At 38.7% G+C, this 21668-nt stretch overlaps 1 long non-coding RNA gene across 1 annotated transcript; it reads right to left on the reverse strand.

Moving 5' to 3' along the window:
* Nucleotides 1-1460: 1460 nt before the first annotated feature.
* Nucleotides 1461-21607, reverse strand: LOC144523095 (uncharacterized). Its single transcript, XR_013502477.1, has 6 exons — nucleotides 21313-21607; nucleotides 20582-20781; nucleotides 15337-15410; nucleotides 13963-15249; nucleotides 5344-5510; nucleotides 1461-1569 (listed from the first exon to the last, which is right to left on the reverse strand). It is a non-coding gene; the product is annotated as an uncharacterized LOC144523095 (long non-coding RNA).
* Nucleotides 21608-21668: the final 61 nt, after the last annotated feature.

Raw genomic sequence — 21668 nt, forward strand, 5'->3', positions numbered from 1 at the left:
TTTCCCTCTAAGCCCATTCTATTCACATCTTTTCTTATCATATGACCATATTTATTATTATTACTTCATAAAGAGCCATTAATTTAATATATCCTGCAATTATGACTTGTTTGACAATGTATCACATCAGAAATGTTCTTGGCTTCTTTGCTGCTTTATTAAATTGTGTTCTTGAGCCTGGCAGCTTTGTGAAACTGGTTTATATTTTATACAGGTTTAAGGTTATGAGCACCATAATCTGTTTATTTGGTAAATCAACCACTATAGTAAAACATGGCATAGTGTTGATTTCACAGACTACATAGGCTTTTCTTCTCTCATACATGTTGCATGTTTATATCATACAAAGAGCAATTTTTCTAACGGTTTCTTTTACCATTTTAACTTTTTTCATCAGACTTTAGAGACTTTCAACATTTTTATCGCCTCCTGACATAGACCTACGGAGGAAATGATGAGCCAAAAAAGTTCAATTTGCAAAAAATGTAACTTCTGTCAAACACAGCACTGCAAATGAAACTGCAGTACTACACTTGAGGTCTGTTTTAGTTTTTTAAGACACTCCATTCCAAATGGGCTCAAACTGCCGAGTTTACTATGAGATAGGAGCAGATTCTGTCTTTATAGTCCCTGCTTCCTTTAACAACTTCAACATTTCTAGTTAGCCAAGAGAACTTGTCCACATTGCGGACTGAAGCAAATGTGATGCATTGTTTTGGTTGCAAAATGATTATTTTGCCTGTGCAAAAGTATATATTATATATATTGTTCCTAGTTTATTTATGCCTTTAATGTGAGGTAAAAACAGTTGCAGAGGTCAACAAGTCAAATGTTACATTATACAGTATGAGCTTCAGAAGATTCACTGAAATAATTTATTCACTTGGTATAAACTAGACTTATGCACACCTCAGTCACCAAGACAACAGTTAGATTTCACAGTATAATGCATGGGAAACTGGGAAAACAAAGCAGGCAGTCACACACAGACACACACACACACACGCACACATCTACACATTCACACACTTCTAGAAGTGATTAAACTCAGCAGGACTGCAGGCCTCAGCACTCTTCTCCTTATTTACTGATAGCTTTGGAAGGGTTCACATTTGTGTGTGTGTGTGTGTGTGTGTGTGTGTGTGTGTGTGTGTGTGTGTACGCAACAAAGTGTTGTTCTCCCCCAGACAACCCCCTTCCCACCACCGGACCCCCCAGGCATAACCATGTCTTTACATGACACTATGCTATCCGTCTCTGTCTTTTTGTCTACTCTCTAGGTACACAGGGAGAAAGACACAAAGATGGAGACACAAACATGGAGCCAGCCATCAACAACTTGATGGAACAGATAAGGAACGATAATGTTTAGTCAACTCTATGTCTGTGTGTTTGTGTGTGTGTGTGTTTGTGTGTGTATGTGTGTGTGAGAGAAACTGTCTGTATGCGAGTACCTCTCCTCCTCTCTCGCTCCTGGAGGAGGCGTAGAGAAGTGAGAAGGTGCAGGCGGTGGAGGTGATTGTGGACTCCGAGCTCCAAGAGGTCATACTCTGAGAGGTGGAGCAGGTCCTGGAAAACATAAAAAACAGAAACATAAAGTAAAGTGATGGTTCTAGATAATAGCCTCTGAAGTTATGGGATAGTTCAGATATTAACACTGACTGTCATGTTAAAGTATCAATCTATTTGATCTATCATCAGCACCCCAGTGTGCAGCTTTCAGACACGTTCTGCTCAATGTTTTTGGTTCTGCCTGTGTCGCTGGTAACAGTAAAATATGGCAAACATTGCTCGTGAACAAAATAATATATCTTGCAAACCAAAGAGATATTTTTTCTCAGGAGTTGGTGATCAAAACCAGCGCTAAAACCTAAAGACATTCATTTGTCCTTCTAGCATTCAAAAGCTGCACGATACAGATTTAAGCAAGGTTTATTGATTGAATTAGAGAAATAAAGTGAAGATTTTATAGCTTTTTATGTTCTGTGGTCACAGTTGGAGAACTGTATCTCAGGATTAAAAACACCATGCCGACTGAATATAGATTGCCTTTCATGTTATAAACATGCCAGATAAATGAGCCAAATAAAATATGTCCGTAGACCCAGAGTACACCAAAATCAACAGTCTAATCAATCTGTTTTTACATCCTTTATTTGGCATCAACAAGGGTAGAATGAGCTGATTGTGGCAGTATGTGTGTGACTTCTCTGTGATTTATGGCACTGAGAAGAAGAGTATAATTTTTGACTGAAATTGCGTTGCTCAGGTGTTAGAGGTTAAACTGTTTACTACGGCTATGTGTGAAGTGGCTTAATATACCACTTAAAGGACACTTGCCTGCCAATAACAAACAAGTAGTGATGTTGAACCTTTAACACAGCTAATATGAAAAAGATTGTTGAGGTCTCCGGATACTAAGGAATAGCATTCAGAACATAAGTACAAACAATTGGTTACTGTTGTGCTTGGTAAAAAAAAAGAAAAAAGAAACACACAGATTGTCTAGACAGGTTAGTGGCTCCAGCAGAGCAAGAGAAAAATTGCTGAGACAACTGGCGACCTCCTATCTTCGAAAAGTGTGCCATCTCCTCCCCTCATCCTGTTCCTGTCATTACAACATTGTCTTAAACACACAAAAAAAACAGACTCTGCCTCACTTCAACTATCACTATGGTATTAAGGTAAACGACCCCTGAAATAGCCCAGTGAAGGAGAGCCAAGTCTTTGAACCAGAACTCAACCTTGTACAGTAATGGACAGCTACACACACACACACACACACACACACACATAAATGGCACACACTGTATCATCACAGGACACTCCCAGCTCAAACCAAGGCCTTGTTGTTTTGGTTTCTCAACAATACGACCATTCTCTTCATCACTAACACAAGCTATTTAGACTACACACATGTAGTGGGCAAACCCATGAATATATATACACACACACACACACACACACACACACACACACACACACACACACACACACAAACTCAGACAGAAATAGTGCACAATCAAATTAAAGTCACCCTTAGTCACATAAAGCTAGTTAGAAGTTATACACACACACACACACACACACACACACACACACACACACACACACACAGGTCATTGCGGTCAACGTGCCTCAACAGCTCAGTAATGACAAGTTATTAGGTTAAAGAAGAAGACACTACATTAGTTCTGTTGATGATAACAGCTTGTGTTTTTGTGTGTGTGTGTGTGTGTGTGTGTGTGTGTGTGTGTGTGTGTGTGTGTGTGCGTGCGTGCATGTATGCGTGAGACGTGCTGGCATATCACAAGCCTAATCTATCTCAGAATCTATCTCCCCCTCCCTCTGTCGTGTCTCACTCTGTGTCCAACAGCAAGTTGACATGTTTTCTTTTTTCTTTCTTTTCCAGATCATGCAGAGCTGAACATCAATATGAACTCTCATACCAGTCCTGTGGAGAGTTGATATAGCAGTTGTGAATGTTGGTTTTGCTCTCATGACTGTTGTTTCAACGATGAAGGTAGCTTGTGAATGAGAAGACCGAGCAGTGTGGTACAGACAGCGCTGGGCAATAAAGACATTTCTGAAAGTTTGTAAACTTGTATCTGTAGCTTTACAGAGCTTTTTTAGACTCCTTTAACTCATTGTTATGGTTTTACGTCCTGATTTAATATGATTTTCTCTTTTCACACTATCATTGACAAAACAAAATAATATAAATAAATAATAATAAAATAAAAAACTGACTTTTTTGTCACATTCACTTCATGTTTGCAAACAATATTGCTGTTTTGGAAATGAGCACTTATTTTAATCATTGCTGTATATAATAATAAGTATAAACACAAATGATGTACACTATAGTGAAAGAAAACTAAGATTCTCCCTTTGGACACTTTCTGTGCATGTAGCTGTTAGTAGTGTTGATGAGGTTGGCTGAGTTGGTTTAACCGGTATGTTGTGTTAACGAGCAGCCTGGATGGCTAGGAGGCACTGATCTGGATATTGTTGTTATAATATTTAGAGAAAGGTTAGCAACGCTGAGCCGAACTCAATATGCTCCCTAAAACTGCAATTTCTCTGTACAGAGACGGCAGATAGAGAAGTACCAATAGCTCCAGTCATATATTTTAGACAACTTATAGAGACTTTCCTTTAAACTAAAGGAATTCCTTTCAGTGCACAGCAAAATGTACTGATTGCTTTTGTAGATTTAAGCTCACAAAGTCATTAACGTTTGAGAGAACATTTCACACAGAAAATCAACCTAAACTCTATTAAACGAGACTAGAACAACATTTTCTTGTCCTTGTTTCTCTTTGTTTGCTCTGTATCTCTCTCCTTCCCCCTTTCACCTCCTTCTTCTTCTTCTTCTTCATAAGCTTTCCCCATTATGCCTTCACCAATTACACCAATGCATTCTGGGTAAACATTAGCAGAAGGTAATGGAATAATTCATGTCTTATTGGCTAATCAATCTCATCTCCAAGCCAATGGCTGTGTAACGTTCAGATTGAAGTTGGCTCATGGTTGGATGTTAAAACAGCCCCCACATCACTGTCCATTGAGTCTAATGTGCCTGTGAGGAAACACTTTTAATAAGAACATTTGGTTTTGCCGGAATAGAAAGGTTTTCTTATACAACACAGTTTCATCTAAACATTTACTGAAATCCTCTTTTTAAACAGACATGTTAAAGAGTCAGTTCATCCAAATGACAAAAACATTGTTTTTCATTTGCTCCTAATGAAGTCTGGCCATTCAGGTAGTGTCAGCTTTTAGGTGCTGAATCTCAACAGGAGCCATTTCTTTGGTAGAAAGTAATTCAGATGAAAATTATTCACAGCAATGCTTTAAGCACCACAAAAGAAATTCCATTACAACTGACACAAGTCTTTATAGAGAAAGGCGGTGGAGAGGAGGGATTGTGCTTTTGACTGCACTTATAATTAGTAATTAAGCACATAATAAACTCTCATTGTAAACAACTCTGACTCTGGTAGGGACTACTTTACTTTGCTGATCCAGACGTTTTCAGAAAGTTTGGGGATTTGCTCCTATTTATACACCATCAGGACCATAGTACGGTCTATTGTACGGTATTGTACAGTGTCTGTATGGCTGCAGCATTGGTTAAGTGCCCAAGACAAATTTCCCAAGATGTGGGACAATAAAGTTAATCTTGAATCTTGAACCTTGTAGGTACGTTGGTCTAATGCTGCCTCAAGAGTTTTCTCAAGAACAGGCAAGCCTGTTTTCAGTTATTTACTAAATAGTAATAATAAATAACTACTTATGGATATGTTGGTAGGTTTGTTGGTTTCTGCGTGTTTGTATTACCTCGACACCATCATATTCCTGCTCCAACGCTGGGCAGTATTGTGGCAGTCCCAGCTGGCTCAGCCATCGGGAGATAGACTGGTGCTTCATTGTGACACATATACACACACACAGGCATGTACGCGGATGCACACACACTCTGCCACTCACACACTTTCAGATGGAACCTGAAACACAGAGAAGGAATAGAAGATACATTTAATTTAGATGACTGGTGGAACAAAAAAATCCAAACAAGTAATTAGAAATTGATGCCAAAGCTACAAATTGTGAAACCTTCATTATTTAATCTCACACAATGGTAGATTCAATGTTTTGTGCAATTACTGTATGTAATTTAATTAAAAAAAATGAGAGCCACACAAACTTAGATGACTCATGTCCTCTCTGCTCAGTGACCTATCACTAGTCATGGCTCTGGAATCTGCCAGTTTACTACTAGTTGGCTTTTGGAAAAGTACTACAAGACATGAATGATACACATTCACATCCTCTTAGGGGGGTCTGGGAGAAGGGCCTGTGAACTACAAGCACTTACAAGATGTGGGAGGTTTCACTGAAAATATCTAGCCATTTCAGTCAGTACATTATATCATTTGATACTTTTCAAGGTTGTTCACAAACTGCACTGCTCTCCTACAGTACCAGACTGCAGAACGTATCTGTAAAAAGACGATTAAATGATTGTTAATTAAATTGTTTCCTTTTCCTTTTGAAAACAAAAAATTCACAAGACGTGCTAGCAGACCGTTTATTTTTCACAGCAAAACTACAGATACTCCAATGCTGTAAACACCCCTGGGTGATGATGTCTCAGTCTAGAGAGAAGGCTGATACTGAGCCTGAGAATAAAACTCTGTCTGATCTGCCGCCACTCAAGATAGAGCCACAAAACATTAAAAGTTATGTGCAGCAACTATCCGGAAACTGGAATAAGAGCTGATATCACCCTAACACCCTGCTGATTACTACCACAAATCATTTTTACCAAGAAGCACTGGGCTGTCTCTACAGCAACATACGTAAACACAAGGTGATAAAATATTAATGATGACAGTGCTATATGTCAAGATAAATCTTGGTAAGAAAATCTGCTGAGTTAAAACTGGCTCCCTTTTAGGGAGTGTCTTAAGTTGGCAAAATGTCAACAGTACTGTTTCTCTATCATATTGAGACTGTCTCTCCACCGTTACATATTCCATACGTACGGGGATCTTCCCCCTGATGTCAGGTACATGGATACTTCTTTAAGACACACCGGCTTGCCCGGCCACGCCCTATGCTATTTCCTATAAAGCACCTGTGCTGGTGTGGAATCACTAATAGTTTGATCGGAACCGTCTCCGAGCGGCCTACAGCTGGAGAGATAGTATCTCCACTCAGAGAACCAAGGTTACAACGTAACCGAGCCATATCTGCTGCAGACAGAAATTAGTATAGGACAGAACAGAACGGAACATAAAATCAAGTGGCCATTAGTGATTACTGAAGATGTCCCGAAGTTTTTTGGCCCTGTTCCCGCGTTCTTTAATATTGGGAATCTGCCAATAGTATGTTTCTCTCTGAAATAAACTAGGCAAAGTGCATGTGTCATTTATTTTATCAGGACATATATCTATTGTGATATAATATATTTTCTGGAAAATCAATTTAGAAACTGTTAATGGCAGAAAAAACAGATGAGTATGTTTTTGTCTAATCCAGCAAATTAAATACCGTTACACTGATGCTACAATAATATCAAAATCAGGTCTACTTACTGGTTTTAAACATTGCCCATGATTGCCTTATACAAAAATAGATATTAAAGGGATAGCTATCACATTATAAACCATACAGCAGATCAGATCTCAAGTTAACTAATACACGCCACACTGATCCCAACTGTTTCAGGCCATTTCATGCAATAGCAATGCAGTAAAACCAAAACCACTTCTGTTTGAAAGACAGAAACACAAAAAAGTGACGACCACCTTATCAACTGATTTAGTAAAATTAGCATTACATATTTTTGTTGATATTCTTCTGAAATGCTGACAGTGTGATCATTTTCCACCCTCACGAATGAAAAAGATGTGAAATATATCTAAATAATCTTGTTCTGGATCAATAGGAAACAAATTTCTATTGATGAAAACAATAATGACTTTTCTCTGCTCTATTTGTGTAACTGTGTGTTGTCGTCAGGTAGCGTCATTGTTTGTGTGTTGTCAGTGTGTCCTCTGTGTATTATGTGAGTGGCAGAGCACATGTAGGGGGTTGAACTGTCATTATGTTTTATGCATGTGTGTTTGTATCTGTGTGTGGTGACATGTCACTGGTGAAGACAGAACAACAACAACCTTGTCAGGCAAAGAGGCGGTAACTGAGCATGTGCAGTGAACCCCCCTACCCCACCCAATCACATTAAGTTATGTCACAGAGACGTACATGATGTCACTGACTGCCACCAAAGGTTGTCAGACCCCAGGATTCATCTCAAGGCACACACACACACGCCCCGTTTTTTCAATCATATCAATCTAATCTATGAGCGTGTCATCATGTAGATTAGAGAAGAGGAGTCGTTCATACAGTATATGGACTCCTGTCAGTGTCAAGCACCATTTCCAGTTTAACCTAATGGAGAAGCAATGAGCTTATACACAGTACACACGGTAGACAGTACCAGGCATCAGAAAGAAGATTCTTTCTTCATTCATATCTGGACTCTTACATGATGCCAATGTTAGTATGTTAAACAAATGATTTACTATGATTCCCAGCTGAATTCCCTTTTTCTGACAGCTCATAGCCTACAGTAGATGATTGATCAAACTTAAAACCAAAGATTTACTGAAAAGGAGCTTTTCAAAAGGTGATCTACAGTAGAGCTGAACAATAAACGACATTAGAAGGCAATGACAGATGTCATTTTGTACATAACTGATATGTACAATAGAAGTGGCCGATATGGAACATCCTGTGTCATGGTATGTGTAATTTTATATCACATAAATTTCATTTTCTGGTTATACAATACAATCAATTTAGAAACTAATAACCAGACAGAAATGTCAAATTGAGCAAAATTAAGCACTTGGCAAATCATGGTAATTCGTAACATTTGTGCAATAATCACATACCAATCCAATATTGCTGTAAAAAAAATATCCAATATTGCTACATTCATTTGATATGGGTTAATACATGCTCTATAACCTTTTTTAAATGTTCTTCCCAGAAACAGTGTTTGTTTGTTTGTGTGTCACCTCATAGTAAAAGCATTGTTACTCATAGTTAGTGTGTTCAGCACACTAGTTCACACACACATGTATGCATACACTTGTACAGATGCATGCATGAAGAGTCACTGGCATTAGTGTATTGGCTCTTTCATTATGATATGCCAGATACACATTATGCTGATGTCATCTCTTACTGCCCAGTTCATCCATCAACTTAAATCATCTTCTTAAAAAACACTAGATGTCATTTTGATGAAGCGCTTTTGTAACATGCAATAAAACAAACTACTGTTGCAAAAAAACTTACAGTGATAAATAGTAAAAAATAAGTAAAAGCAACATAAATAATAATAATAATAATAATAATAATAATAATAATAATATAGTTGATGCAGACTAAAAACTAAGCTGCATTAGATAAATAACAGAAATTAGTTCCAGCTAGATACCCTGCCTACATACATTACATCTGTTGCATTGCATTGCATTGTAACAATGTACGGTTCAAGTCCCCGTACCAAGTATTGAGAGTGAACTGGCAGCTGGAGAGGTGTCAGTTTGCCTCCTTGGCACTGCCAGGGTGCCCTTGAGCAGGGCACCAAACCCCTAAACTGCTCCAAGGGCTCCATGCCATTGTCAACCCTGCACTATCTCCTGAATTGCATGTGTGAGCTGTGGGCTGTGTGTATAAAGAGGGGTTTGCGTAAAATACATTTCAACTGCCAATTACATGGACCTTGTGGATTGACAAATAAAGCGTTCTTTCTTTTCTTTCTCATCTGTATGGTCCCTGTTAAATAAACACACACAAAAAGTGTAATTAACAAATGCTCACTTTTTCTTGGTGGAAATGCTCTCTTAACTGTAATGTTTCAAGGCGGAACTGACAATTTGAAAGGTTTAACAAAACCCTTTTCTGAAGTAGAAACAAAATCCAACTGTCTCCTACAGATAGCAGCTACTGAGCTTCATTCAGGGAAATCATGGATAAATCGACATCAGCCCTTTCTGCCTCTTTTACCCCTTGGTATAAAACCTCACAAACCAGTAAATGTGAGCGCTCTCTGAAGTTTACTAGAAATTAACATTTTAGTCACCTCTAACTGCTGCCAAATTGCCTGGTTTCACTTCCACTAATTTATAGAAAGGGAGATCACAGAGGAAAAGGGTCTCAGAACCGTGTCCTCCATATGACTACCATAAAAATGTCCCTTCAAGTCTTACAGTCTGAACAACTAGGGTTAATTGAGAAATATGTGCAGCAAGAGGATGCCAATTAAACCTGCGTTGGCCACACCCTGTCTGTCCCAGTCTACTGCACACAGATAGTAGGACCTTTTACTGCATCTTTCAGCCAGATGATCCATGTAACAACTGAACAGCCTATTACAGACTATTGAACAGCTGTGTGTCATTTTAAAGTGTTGAGGTTTTTCCCTGATATTGTGAGCAGTTTTTCTCGTAAACCTTCCAAAGGGCCCCACAAAGCTGGTTAAAAAAACTCCTGAAAAATCACAGAACCTTTTCAAGACAAACAAATACATTTGAAGACTTGGAAGAAAAGCAGTTTAAGGATATAGGAAAAAAGGGAAAACTATGCATTTCCTTTGGGACGGTCAGATATTCTTTTCTGGATAAGAAACTGACACTGGTTGTCCCCATAAGGCAACTCAGTAGGGATGCCACCAACTGGCCAAAGCCAAAGGTTTAACCATCTCCTAGGGATCTCGTTTTTACAGCGCTGGAATATTTTTTTTTGGTTACAATGGAAGGACACGCTTGTACGCATTCCCTATAGTGCTGACAGGACAAGGAAGAAGACAAGAGGTCAGCACTGATGAGTAGAAAAGACGTGAGCTCTGAGGAAAAGTATTCCCAGTAGAACCAGTGAACAAGTTCACTATCCAGAAAACTGAACCAGTACTCTAGTCCCTAGAGGGTTAGTCTTCCGGTCCGGTCCAATCCAAGCTTCCTCTCCTCTCCTCTCCTCTCCCTGTTGGTTTGACCTCAGCGGTTTCCCATGACCACATTTCTCTGGAGCACTGTCACAGTGCCATTTGTATTATTGAATATACAGTAAATGGACCTATCCCAGCATCTCACTTACTGAAGGAACAGGCATGGCTATTTGACAAAAACTCACCAACTACCAAAGCCACTATTGCAAATATCAAACTCAAAGTCCAGACCAGCCACGACAATTTTCCATTTACTCAGTCACTCTCTAATGTCTGTATTGGCTTGCCTTCTATAGTCCAAGGGCATCCGTTTTTGCCAATCACATTAGACTGACACAATCCAACCAATTGAATTAAGCTTCAAAAATAACATCAGCATCACCACCAAGGCAATTCCAGCTCCTGTTCCCGAGCCAGGCAGCACAAGGTTTCAAATGAAGGACGCCACAGCATGCAGGGAAGACAAGACATTTTCACTGAGTTACAATCTCAGGCAGCTATGCTAATAATCCAGGTGGAAGGTAAATTTTTTTCGAATATGAGTAACAAGGACACAAAACAATACAAGCAAACTCACCCCCGCTGGAATACAACCAAAGTCAGTGCATCAAACAAATTTCAGTTCATGATTCTCATTCAATACTTGCCATACGTACTAAAGCACAAACTGTTACTAGTTGTTAACATGTGAATGCTTCCACCAAAAATAGCTTGATGTAGCTACAAGGCCCGGCCAATATGTTATGAGCTCAATATCATTGCATTCATATTTTCCAGATATTGATATTCAATATATTATTATATGGCATATCTGTATCTGTGTCGCTGTACCCCAACTGCCAGCGGCAGATGGCCGGCCACCAGTGGCCAGAGTCAGGTTCTGTCTGAGGTTTCTGCCTGTTAAAAGGATTTTTTTTCTCGCCACCGTCGCACCAAATGCTTGCTCTTGGGGGGAATTGTTGGGTCTCTGTAAATTAAAGAATGTGGTGCTCAGTTTTTATTTTGTGACTTTCGTTTGAATAAAGGACTATTTTTCCAGTCTTATTTCTTCATTGAAGTTTTCTGTAAAATAGTGTTAAAATCTCGTCTCGTCTCGATCTCGTGAACCGAATCTTGTGTCTCGTCTCGTGAGCTGGGTGTCTCGTCACACCCCTACTTGGCACAAAGCTTAGCGTTGCAAAGCTTATCATAAACAAAGCACAATATTATACCTAACTCATGTGCAATCCAACAAAACCCAGTTTTGTTGTTCAGTGTATACTGATTATGAGATGCTCCATGACCCAACTATCTCAGAGGTGTGGATATAAATATTTGGCAGAAGTGGAATATCATTTTCTTGCTGTGGTTGTGAACATGTCTGAAGCTGTCTGAATGTGTTTACCTGTAGGTTACAGTAACTACAGAAGCAGCTGAAATTTGACAGAGGAGCATATCTTAGTGAGGATCAGGTGAGACACTGAATAACTACTGTTTTCACAACAAGGAGGCAGTCTTAGGACTGATTAAGAACGTCTCCCCTTTGCTTATTTTCCTTTCTTCTAATCCTCCAAACTTGTCTTCATTTTCCTCTTGTTTCCTAGCATGTTCTCTTTTTTCTAATCTTTTTTCTTTAATGGTTTCCAATCTTCTCCAATCATCTGCTCACTGCTTTTCCTTCACCATCTAACACCTCTCCTTGCCTCATCTGCGTTTTTTTCTACAGTTCTTCCTCTTGCGCTTTATGTAGCCTTCTGTCTCTGTTTGTTCCTCCTTCCATCTTCCCTTTTTATATCTACCCATTTATTTTACAATCTCTTTTCAGATGGTTGAATAAAGAGTTAGAGCCACTTTACAGCCATCTGCATTTGGTGAACTGAGACTAAACCACTGCCATATCAAGCATGGCTGGGCTTGTAGCTAAGTAGCCACACAGCAGCAAACATCTTATTTGTGTGAAATGCTAGACGACTTTCACTGTGTCTGTGCTACAGGCAGAGGGGCTATTATCACACTGCACCACAATATCAGCAGTTTTCATTTGGTTTGGATGTGTGCCTCCAGGAGGTTTGTATTTCATTTGAAGTTTTTTTCTGTGCTGCCAAACTGATTCAAATGTTTTCTTGGAGGCTAATTTTTCTTGCTTTATTTGGTATTTAAATACAAGTATTTGTATTTCTTTTACAAGCCCCGAGGGAAACATGGTAATACTTTGGCAGTGTAATTTAACCCCATAAAATTATACATGTTCCAGTCAAAGTTCATCTCCTGTACTTTGACCGTGAAGGAATATAGTCTTATATTACTTAAATCACTAGTCTGACCCTAATTAGTATAATTGAATCAGTGATTCAATATCATAAAGATGCCAAAGATGTCATCCTAAAAACTGGTTTAAAAACTGCTTGGATCTACAAAATATTTTCAGGAGATGTGAGCCAACATGTTTCTGCATCACTGTTTGATGCCCTATAAAACATAACATGTTGGATATGCAGAGAAAAATCTGCAACTTGTCATCACTTGTATGGAATCCTATAATTTAATTTGTCTAAAATTCTTGCAACTTATTTGCAGTTTCATCTTTCTTAATAATTTTATTGAAAGGTTTAGTGAAGTGAACTCTTGTTAATTCACTTGTTTTAGGAACATGCGTTAAGTAAAGCTATTTGCAATGTCACTCCAGGCATTGGATTTAATTAATTTGTTTTGATTTTTTAAGAATCTATGCTCGAAAAGAACTCCCTTTTTTTAAAGAAATGTAACTTGTATTTGGGATTAAATGATTGTGGCCTGGTGATAACAGCTCAAAGATAGGAGATGGGAGACAGAGAAGGGGAGGTATAATTTGCGTGACTCAGCTCTGAGGTAAGGGCATTCCTTCGGGGAGCTGCCTGGCTTCTGCACATACTGTAGACCTACAAACAGCTTAGCAGCATCTATTTTTCTGAAGGAGCTATGGAGAAGGTCCAACATGAAATAGTGGACCCCCCAGCAAAGAGGAATACTCAAGGCTCATTTCTCTCTTATCTGATTCGATAATCATTTTAGAGGATTCACTGTAGCCTACAGTATTACTGTGTTTTTCATGCTGAATCATAACTGACAAGCAGGACCCAGTGGTCTAAAAGTGCATGTATTTGAAAGCCCTTGAAGTAAAAAGATTTTGGAATCACCAAAAACTTTAACAAAAAAACACAATTTCAAGAAGTCAGTGCAAAACTGTTTTATTGTCTTTATCCTTACAGACTTTTGTTTCTCTCTTTGTCTGATTTGAACTGAAATGATGTTGAAGTTGAAGTCAAGTGCATTATACAAATGTGCATCCTGCCAGGTGAAAGTCAGTGAACTACATCTTAAATGTGTTGTAGCATGGCTGCATCTCTTTCCCCAACAAATGTTCATTAATCACAATGTGTCCATTACTAAGTAATAAATAGCCTACTACGTCTTACCTTGCGAGAGTTGCAGAGCGACAGAGACACAAAGGCGGTGCAGCGCACTGCTGAATGCAGTCTGCACACTTGCTGAGGATAAATTGCAGAGTTGATGTAGGAGTCCCCGGTCAGAGCACTGATTATAGTAGCCGCGTTTTGGCACGTTGCACTGGTAACTGCAAAGTTTAAATCTGCGAATGACTTCAACTTGAGTGGCTCTCGGCACCTCAGCTGAGGTCTGCAGAAAGCCACAACCTTGAAGTACCTGTCAGCACTGAGAGAGAGAGAGAGAGAGAGAGAGAGAGAGAGAGAGAGAATTAATTATTCCTTGCGTAATGGTCCGTGTGCGGGACTCTTCTCTAACCTACAGAATAACAAAATAAACGTGTAGGCTAAACGTTTAGCAATGCTAATTGCTAAATAGTCAGAAAGCCTCCAGCAGCAACATTTGGGGGGGGGGGATATTTAAAAAAATAAAAATAAAAAAAAAGCAAATGTGTTTCAGATTCCTCTTCCAACGTGCTGAAAGAATATTTTGGAGTCACGAACGACAGAACTGCATGTGCAATACATTTGCCATGCCTCTTTTATCCATGAATCCATTTTCTTCTTTTGTATTCTACTGCCCCCATGTGTTATTTGTCAGTAACTGCGTCAACTGGATGTACAATTATGCCTTTCTGCGGTCAAAACATACATTGCAGATGTAAAGGCCCTTATTTTCATTTTTCCGTGCATAGCCTACCAACACCTCGTGTAAAAGGTTCCCCTCATTTAAAACTGTAACTAGCAAAAAATTCATTTCACACAAATGTGTAAAACTGTCTAAAACTGATACACCCTGTAATATATATATATATAGATATATTTTTTTTTTTTGTAAAGCAAGTGTGGTGGAAATATTCACCCGACTACTCAATGTAATGCAATATCTAATATAAGATAATGTTAACACAATTCAGGTCACACAAAGAATTTTTTTTTGAAGCAGTCTTAGCTGTTTAAATGTTAATGCTGTATGCTTACCGTTCAAGTAAGTATACAGAAAATCAAGTCGAACCATTGAATTTATTATGAGCTATGAGAGACAACAAAATTAAACATCAAGGCACCAAAAACACCAAAATTCATCTTCATCCAAGTCCATCTCTGAGCTTACACAAATTGTGTGAAACAATTTGTGGCAACATTCACATTGAACCCACAACAGCAATCCTTCTGGATCCTTTGGAGGATGAGGCTGTCGGCACCGTCCACATCGCAAAATCTTCTTTTCCCATTTCTTATTTTTTGCAGCTATGTCACCTGCTCAGAGAGAAGAAAAAAAAGAACGTGTTAGGAAATTGCTGAATTTTCATGGGTTCTCATGTAAAGACTGTTAAGCATACGTACTAGTGGATGTTGTGGGTTCTGCAGTGGAGGAGCTGAGGGAGCTAGAAGCCTGAAGGTCTGCCAAAGGTTGAAAGCTGTGCATAAAAAAAAATACATGACTTAGACATGTTTACTCTTTTATTATAGCTAATGTTACCAACATTTTAAATTTGCCAACACAAAGAAAGTGGAAGGTAACGGACATCAGGCCAAAATAAAAGACATCCAGCGGAACATCCGGCGGCACCACAATCCCAGAAGTGGAACATTGTGGATATAGACTACATATTAAATAAAGTATTTCTATTGACAGTGTAAGAAAGAAGCTGCTGTATGCTCTACAAAATCATATTAAAGATTAACATCATTATTCTTAATCTTTATGCATACATTCATATAAATGTCAAATAGAAATTCTTCATTTAATGTGTGTAACAGGCTGCTTTGTCAAAAAAAGAGAAAAAGCAGCATTCCAAGTAGCCTAAGTTAAAAAAAAAAAAAAAGTAACTTCTCTTCCTACCTCTCTGTCTCTCTCTCTCAAACACAGACACGTTAGGGCTGCACGATATGAGGAAAATATCTAATTGCGATTATTCTGACTGCGATATGATTCACAATATTGGAAGGAATTATCATTTTTGTATCGTTCTCATTGAAAAATATTTAAATTAATTAATTATAGTGTGATTTTTGCAAGGATATGTACCAAACATAGATTTTTTTCGTAAGTCTGTAGGATACGATTTGTAGGCCGGGACATCTCTGCAGCACTACAATACTTAATGGAGAATGGTTTGATACATATTTGGCCATTTGGATATTGCGATTTCGATAAAATTGCGGTTAATTGTGCAGCCCTAACACACGTACAGTGGCGCTCACTCCGCCTCTGTCCTTCTCGGTTTGTGGGTCAGACTCGGGTTGGGTTGGGGTGGTTGATTAACATTGCAGATCGGCTCACACAAACTAGACGCTGACACGGTTGTGTTACACGTCATGCCCCTTTTGCTTCCGGCATGCTATGTGAAATGACACTGTAGGGCGACATTACTTTTATTAACTCATTTTTTTTGTTTTCAACATAATTTACTAATACCGCAAGGGAAATTCAACTAAAATTATGCCTCCTTATTTTTTTTCTTCTACTTTTTGTTTTCTATTTGCAACAGGTGCTCTTGTGGTCACTGCACGAAGCTCACTCCTGGAGAGAATGTCTGCTGCAAGGAGGTGACTAAGGTAACATCAAGAGCCCTTAAAAAGCTACAGTATATCAATACTTGATATTACGACTTGAAAAGAGCAATCAAGTATTATCAGTTCTTATATTTTAGATATACTAGTGCAGGGCCCGTTCAAAATGTACCTGGTTGGAACGGGCTGATTGCTTGGCCTGTGGTATTGCTACTTGTAGCTTTCTCCAGAACCATTGTACCCCGAAATAACTTACAGAAGGACCCCAAAGCAACCCAACTGTATTACCTGACAGAGAAATGTTACAGGTTATGTTGGAGAGTCCGATTTTACTCACAAAATATACAAATTTACAACTTAATACGGTAATACGATAGTCTTGGTTTTGTTTGATATCTTAATGTGAAGGGTAGACACAGAAGAATTGAAGCCAGCCAGCCTTATGCCGGCGTTTGTTTTTTTCCCCTCAACCTTTATTGTGCAGTCATTCAACACTTTCCAAACTGCTCCAAATTCCAAATGCTAAGTTAACTGGGTACCCAGCAAGCCAAAGTGTGAAGTAGATTGGACGAACGGTCCTCGAGATATTTGTAAGACAACGGTGTCTCTCTCTCTCTCTCTCACACACACACACATACACACACACACACACACACACACACACACACACACACACACACACATTACTTGTTGTGTGGTGATAATATATTCATCCATGCATGACACCACAAAAAGATGCTGCTTTTCATTACATACACAGGTGATGCATGTGTGAGCAGATAGGGGGTGCAGCCTGTGCTGTTCATCTGGACTTTGTACCCATTTTCCTCCACCTCTATATACTGCAGGCTGTTTGTGGGACAAACCTGCAGCTCTTTGGGGAGATGGAGGAACCAGTGCTCAATATGAAGTGTAATATATATATATATATATATATATATATATATATATATATATATATATATATATATATATATATATATATATATATATATATATATATAAAACTTAGCACAAAAAGCAAGGAAATTTGTGTTTTGTAGATTATTTCTCCTTGGTAACAATGTTTTTTGGCAATAAATCGTATACCGTTGGAAAGCCTGTTTAATTCTCTTTCAAATGGTGCCCCATTTGAAAGGAACATGCTTTTGTGGGATGAGCAGCAGCGCTGAGTATGTGGGTTGCGCCCATGAAAAATTTGCCAAATCTTCTCTGCCAATGCCAAACAGCTTATTCTGCCATTGACTCGTTTGGTGTTTGGTGGATTGGATGATTGAAGTTTGAAGAAACAAGACATATTGGCAATTGAACAATTTATTCATTTCACAAACAGGAGCCTCAGTAGTGTGTGGAAGAACCATACACAGCCACAACAGCCTGGCACCTCCTCCTCATGCTGGTCACCAGCCTGGTCACACACTGCTGTGGGATGGCATCCCATTCTGTTCAATTACCAATATGTCTTGTTTCTTCAAACTTCAATCATCCAATCCACCAAACACCAAAAGAGTCAATGGCATACCCAGCGCTGCTGCTCATCCCACAAATGCATGTTCCTTACAAATGGTGGAACTAAACAGGCTTTCCAACGGTATAAGATGTATTGCCAAAAAGCATTGTTACCACAGAGAAATAATCTACCAAACACAAATGTTCTCTCTCTCTCTCTCTATATATATATATATATATATGTGGATGACGTGACGTTGGATGACGTGACGTTTGACACCCTTGGGATAGAGAGGACCTTCTTCAGCAAGGTTGTACAGTACTAGCAGTGTATTGCTATTGTACAACCTGGGGTGAGTTATCATTTTTATATTTACAATAAAATCAGATCTTGTTGGCACTCTGATAAAAGTCCCACTTCCAGATGTCTTTTGGTGTGACACATTTTTCATAAAAATGCAAAAGACATTTTATTATTTTGTCATAATTACATGTAAATCTATGCTGCTTTGTTATAGCTAGCATGTTGTTAGTATGCTAATGTGTAGCTACAAGACTCAAGGTTGTGCTAAGTGCAGAAAACATCATATGGTGTGACATGTCTGCCTGTCACGCCATATGATTTGATTGTCAAACCATATGATATGAATTGTAATTTCCTGCAGATATAACAATAAAGTCCAATGTATGTTTTGTCCTTTTAAACATTTATTTGGGTCCATCATCACATAAAAGCTGTAATTATCCACAATCGATTGTGTTTAGTTTAGTTTTATTCGGTGATACAGATTTCTAGTTTATCAGACAGACACAGCAGACCCCCTTCATAGAAACTAGAGATGGTCCGATACCATTTTTTGCTTCCCGATTCCGATACCTGAGCATGCATATCGGCCGATGCTGAGTACCGATCCGATACCAGGGTTTCATATATTTTAAGAACTGTATACTACTATCCCTGTATGGATGTGATATGATTTCTAACTTTGTTGTCGGTCTGGCTCAGGTTAAACTCTTTGTGAAACATGAATGCCACAGAACTTTCTTTTATTATGCAGTTTGACAGTCAGTTATAACGGAAAAAGAACATAAACAAACTACTTTAACGTATTTTTTCTTTAGGGCTTTATTACATGGTATCGGATCGGTGCATAAACTCCAGTGCTTCCCGATACCAGCGTTTTAGGCAGTATCGGATACTGGTATCGGTATCGGAACATCTCTAATAGAAACACCCAGCTTGCCCACTAGAGAGCCCCAAGCCCAGTCAGTATAAACCCTACATACAAACCCAATTTGATGGAGTAGAAGCTAGTTATTGCAATCACTGCAGACAATCGTGTCACTGACATATAAATCTCTCCTTTTGAAGCTCTTCTACTCAGGTGCTGTATGCATGTGCCCAATCAAGTGCATCAATTGGAGAGGCCCAAGCTGAGGATTCAGACACCATTTCAGATGAAGGATACACAGAAGGACAGATTGTCTTAATTAAGAATGAGGGAAAACCATATGTGGGTTAAATTGTTGACATAAGTATGGAGGGGCTGCAGGTGAACTGCATGAAACAAGGTGGAGACAAAAATGGTTTTGTCTGGCCAAATAGGCGAGACTGCATTTATTATCAAGATCAGGAAGTTGTTTGTGGCATATCACAACCTCAGCAAGGCAGTCCGTTTGCTACGCTCTCCAAATTTGACTGGTTTATGTACAATGAAGTCTAGATGAATGGATTTATTTATGGATCCACTCAGCTACCCTGTACGTTCACGGTTCATATGATATAAAAAATGAGTTTGTTTTACTTATATTAATACATGTTGCAGACCAGTTTTGAATTGAAATGAAATTTGATACAAACATATGTTCATATATTACTTTTTTTTTGTTTTATTGTTAAATATCAAATAAATCAATAAAATTTTAATATTACCTTCCAGCATTTAAGAGTGGTTAAATATTTCCTGCCATATGAGTGATCAGTACTCACCAATAAGTAGGATAATACATGGTTTGCATTGACACATGGCGACATTATCATATGGTGTGACACTATATCATTTGGTGTGACATTCCAAATTGTGAAAATAACATATCTTTATTAATGATAAAACATGAAAATGTTCATGGAATACATAGAAAATAGTATCAGCAAGAGTCACAAATATTTTTATAATTTTATAGTAAGGTTTGTCACAATAAATAGAAAATGTTGAAAGACCGACGGCATAGGTCTCACATTAAGCTATGTTTTAGAAAATAATACACAAATGTAATTAATTTTCACAAAACTATAATGGATCACAGTTTAGTTATGACAAATGACTTTGATAAAGTGAGTAACTTCAGAAAGGTATTATCCATTTTCAGTTTATATACAATTATTTTCATGTCACACCATATGACGATTTAACGCACTAATACAACAAATTGTCACATAAATTCTGATTCCAATTAAAAATCTAAAAACAACATATGGTTCTATAAAGATGAGAGTTAGTAGAACAAAAGTCAACCATTTTTATGCCTGATATTTGACATTTTTGAAAAAACACTTTTTTCTGGTATATATGTCACTGACCCATATACTGTGTTGAACAGCACTCCTGTGAACTAAACAATTTACCTTGTACAGTTCATGGTGCTGTTGGTTACATCTGGCTGGTGACTGGAGTCATCAGTTGACACCTCAGACCTTGTCCTTTTGACTGGTGTGGATCTCGTCCTTGGAACCTCACCTTTGCTTCTCCTGTTGTTAACCTCTCCAGCAGCATAGTTTGTGCTGTCTGGTTCTGTCTGGCAACCGATCTCTGTGGTCCGTTTATGCTGAAACAGAACATGACTCTGTTTTTCGAAAATAATTGTGTTATAAATAGATCCGATTTTTATTCGCCACCGATTGCCGGACCATATCGGTCGATATACCGATCGTTGTTATTTTCTTTTGCTATCAGCTGACCTAGACTGTATTAAGCAACAGTATGTCCGTTTGACAGTTTGTAGTGTATTGGGATCTCCCGCCAGTTGGCAGCGTACAGGCTATATGTGCTGTGTGAATGAGTCAAGAATCACAATAAAGTCAATCTTGTTTGTCTTATTCCAACATGCTTACAGTCCGTTCAATCGACAGAGCAGTACAGCCTACAAAGAACTCATCCCAGGAGCAATGCAACATGCAAGTACACTTGTATATATTTCTAGAAGGACATTTGAGATAATTTACCGCGGTGCCTACACATCATTGTGTACCATCTACATGCTAGAAACGCTAAAAAGACACTTTTCTCGTGAACGTCAAGCCTACTGACTACAGTGCCACGTGCGGGTGCTCTCTTAAAGTGGTTTGTGTTACGTTACCTGGTGTTTCGGTGCTGCTTTGGATGCTGGTTCTGGCTTTATTTTCCTTCCATTCGCCGCGGATAACTTAAGAAACTCGCTATGCTTGGCTGGGTGACGCGTTTTCAAATGCCTTATTAGATTCGTTGTGTTGAAACTTTTTAACTTGTTCCCCCCACGAGGTATCGTGTTCTTGCATACATTGCAGATGGCAAAGGTTATATTTTTCTCACACACTTTGTAAAAGTTCCACACCGCCGACATGTTTTGTTTCAGTAGCGTGTTGCGCGCCTGAGATACCACGTGCAGCGCCTGGCCAGTGAACGAGGTGAGAGGCGGGACTAAACTACACACACGCACGCACGCGGTTGTTGCTT

Source organism: Sander vitreus, chromosome 9 (assembly GCF_031162955.1).
Source record: "Sander vitreus isolate 19-12246 chromosome 9, sanVit1, whole genome shotgun sequence".
In the NCBI taxonomy this organism is placed as follows: Eukaryota; Metazoa; Chordata; class Actinopteri; order Perciformes; family Percidae; genus Sander; species Sander vitreus.